This window comes from Pseudorasbora parva, chromosome 2, assembly GCF_024679245.1.
Source record: "Pseudorasbora parva isolate DD20220531a chromosome 2, ASM2467924v1, whole genome shotgun sequence".
Classification (NCBI taxonomy): domain Eukaryota; kingdom Metazoa; phylum Chordata; class Actinopteri; order Cypriniformes; family Gobionidae; genus Pseudorasbora; species Pseudorasbora parva.
In genome coordinates, this window is record NC_090173.1 from 9662806 (window position 1) to 9666822 (window position 4017).

General features: G+C 40.7%; 1 long non-coding RNA gene across 1 annotated transcript; it reads left to right on the top strand.

Moving 5' to 3' along the window:
* Window positions 1-1454: 1454 nt before the first annotated feature.
* On the top strand, window positions 1455-2654 carry LOC137050066 (uncharacterized). Its single transcript, XR_010899831.1, has 3 exons — window positions 1455-1517; window positions 1591-1695; window positions 1772-2654. It is a non-coding gene; the product is annotated as an uncharacterized lncRNA (long non-coding RNA).
* Window positions 2655-4017: the final 1363 nt, after the last annotated feature.

The following is a 4017-nucleotide window of genomic DNA, read 5'->3' on the forward strand; positions in this document are numbered from 1 at the left end:
CTTAATAAAAGTACAGTCTAAAATAATGTATTTCACAAACAAATAAAAGAAAAACAGTGCAGCTCCTCACTCCTCTGTCATCGCTCTCCAAACAGCCCTTTGAAAAAGACCAAACAATGAATCAACCATTGTGCCACTTTTGGTACCCCATGTCAGACAAAAACAGATGGCGAAGAAACGACACATGCTAACTGCAAAATAATTCAGAATTAAGGTGAAGAATAAAGTGTGAAACCATCAGAAACCCTTAAGTCTCCAGCAGCCCAATTGTCCAGAACTGCAATCTACCTGGAGGCTCCAGAAGTGGTGTCAGGATCTCAGAGACTTAAATTAGCTAAAGAATCCTAAAAAATGACCCCCACTTAATAAGAATAACAAGCATATGTGTTATAAAATACATGGTTATGGTTACAAACCTGTCTTGGAGTATCACCAGCCCTGCAAATGTTGTATGTCTCCCTATATCTGACACGCCCATTTCAGGTTTTTAGTCTAATGAGCTCATGAGTTGAATCAGGTGTGATAGATGGGGGAGACCTTATATAATTAATTATAAAGTGAAGATCCTGTTGTATCCTACTAATAATGATTCGATATAACCAAATCCTTCTGAAGGCATTACAAATTATTTGTAACAGTATTCTAAAGTGTTACTATATTTGGTAACTTTTGTGCATTTGTTATTTGAATTAGCACTAAAAAGGGAAAAAGCACAGACAGCTGAGTGAGGAGATGGATAAAGCTCCTCAGATCTCATTGCTCAGTGGAAACTAGTTGTTCTGTGACAACATAAACATTTATTAAAGATTTAAGGATGGAAATATTTCACTCCATGTGCACACTATTAGAATAAAAGCTAAAATGGTCCCTGTATGGCGCTTTTCTGTGATCACAAAAGAACCTTTTTTATTGCCTTTTTTTCTCTGTATCCACAGGCTCTTGATGCCTGTTACCTCTAAATGGCATCATATTTGGTCAACTTGCATTTGTGCTGGCCTTTTTAGATTTTGATTAGATTGAAGTCACATTGTGTTTAAGTGTCAAAATAACAATACAAATTATTTCAAGGGTGATATTTGTGTGCTATCTATCCAATCAACCTTTGGAATTGACTGTGTTTGCCCTTGTCTTGACTGTGAATGAATTAGACCACTGAGTTGCCCATTTTTAACCCATGTACTCATTTCCCATTAGTGAACCATCTAGGTCCCGCATAGGGAGCCCAGCTGGGTTTGTGGAAAGAACTACATTTATTAATATACAAAATATCTCAGTGCTACAGACTTAAAACAATCAACTTAAAACTTAAAAAATTAAGAAGTTATATATAAACTTATTGTGGTGATGTGATCAATTATTATTGCTAGTGAGGGCGAGATGGTACATTCCATTGCGTTATTAAGAGCGACGTGGTACATTCCACTTGTATAAAGAGGAGTGAGTCTGACATCTAAGGCGTGTCACTTGGGGTCTCGGTGTTGACGTCATTTCTAGTGCGCCGTGTTTACATCCTGGAGGTAAGAGCTACTGGTGGCAGCGGTAGTTTGGGATATGTTTGAAGGGGTAATTTGACGCCCATATATTTCACAGTATGGCGGAGGAGTGTGTTGGACGCATCGAGCGGCTTTATCTCTGCAAAACAGTGCAGTTTGCACGCCATTGAGTGCGCGGGGTGATGTGAGTCATTGTCTGCAGGTATGGTATATGTATTTTCATGCTCGGGCTAATGGGGCAGTAATTTATATTTTTAATACATGTCTTGTTTTATTAGTGACACGGGGGCCAGGCAGTGTTGCAGCAGGCTTTGTGGGCGCCGTAGACATCGTAATGTTTCTTCCTGAAACACGACTTATATCATCTCTAACTTACGTGCTAATGAATGCTTGAACTGAAACGTGTTCCTTTGGACTATTTGGATTGTCTCGTTCGCTCTTAGTGCTGATTTCCTCGACTGTTTTTCTGCTATACTGTTATACACCAGACAATGTATTTGCTGTGACTTTACAGGTAACACTAATTCATATCATTATACCTCGACGACCAGAACAATAGAGCGTTCTAGGCTGCCGGTGGTGCATTGAGATTCGGGAGGTTTGAACTTTAGTGCCCTGAGGATTCAAAGGGGGTAAATGGTGACGAAAGCTGTATGTTTGTCACTATTTTGTGTTTGTACATGTTTTTTTTTTTGTTGTTTTGTTACTTTCTCCGAAATTGTTTTCTTTGTTTTATCTGTTTGTTTGTTTGATGTATGACTTCCAATGTGATTTTATTGAATGATATTGTGATCTCGCAGTCAAAGAGCATTGGTTAGGACAGTCACCATTTGTGACATTGGTCCTTCTGATAGCATGTGACAAGTGTTTGTTTGTTCGACTCATAACGTGTGTATGTTTCTCATCCTGTTTTCTTTCCCTTCAGAATTGGGGTACCAGTATTAGCCGTGTCCTTTGTGTGTGGTGGTGGTTCGGCTGTCGGCCTGCAGTGTTCACAACGGGGTGTTTTGGTGCTGTGTTATGAGAGCACGAGAGATTGCTGTGTTTATCCGATAGGCAAGACGAAACCCCCAGTTCTGAAGTGGTAAAGTAATATTGCAGGGATATATATATATATAAGAAGTTTTATGAGTAATTGTACTCTTTTTAAAAAATGTTATATTAAAGAGACTGGTCCTTTATCATTTTTGAATGTTTATTAAATAAATTGTGTAAAACATTTAATTTGTCTGATATCTGTCTCAGCCACTACGGATCTGTGTGCTTTTGGTATTTTATGTACCTGCGGGTCCCCGGCCAATTTCCGGGGTGGCGTAGTCGAGTTGCCATAAATTGGCTAAATTGCTTTTTGATGATGCAGAATGCCACATTATGAAATACTTAAAATGCAATAAATGTATTCAGTTGTTAGGGTTAGGCTGTTACCCATAATTGTACAAAAACAAAACCAACTGCAAACAATAAAACGTTACAATTCTAAATATAGCCCAAATGTGGCCCACATGGGACCCTCAAATAAACAATAATGGGCAACCTAACTGGGCCCCACAACTTTATCCAAGATGGGGCCCACATTCAGCCCATCAAACTGCCCTCCCTGAGCCCATGCCCAGATGGCGCCCATGTAGCGCAGCTAAACCCCATGTGGGGCCCACATGGACATGTTGGCTGGGTTGTTATCTATATAGACTGTACACTTCTGCCCAAAAGATAATCTCTAAACTTTTCAGTCAGAACCCACTTCAATGCTAATAATTCCAACTTCATGGAACTATAATTTGGCATATTCCTTTCGGTTGGTCTGAGTCCCCGACTAGAATATGCCACTGGCCTCATCTTACCATCCTTCTCCTGTTCAAGCACAGCCGTTAACCCAGAATTGCTAGCATCGCTTTCAATCAACTTCCCAGAACCCCTATTCTTCTTTGTCCCTACCAGTTCTGCAACAAGGCGATGTAACGGGGAAGCCAACTGAGCAAATCTGAGCAAACCTCTACAAACCGCCTATAATAACTTGCGAATCCTTAAAAAAAGACCGCAATTCAGTCTCGTTAGTTGGGCGCTTCCACTCAGCCACTGCACTGATCTTAGCGGGATCAGTAGACACCCCCTCCTTAGATACCACATGCCACAGGTAGCCCATATCTTGCCGAAAATAACAACAACATTTTTCTAACTTCGCCTTAAGTCCCTCCTGCTGTAATTGGTCAAAGACCATTTCCAGCCTCTCCAGGTGCTGTGTGATGGTAGATGAAAAGATGATAATGTCATCTAAATAGAGCAACAACGTCTGGAACCTTTGGTCACCGAACATGCTTTCCATAAGGCGTTGAAAGGTACTAGGTGCATTGCACAACCCAAAGGGCATTCGATTAAACTCAAATAACCCAAAGGGTGTGCAAAAAGCGTTCTTACACTTATCTTCCTCTGCCACTGGAACCTGGTTATAGCCATTGGCAAGGTCCAATGTTGAAAACCACAGGGCTCCAAACAGGGCATCCAGGCACTCCTCGATCCAGGGCAG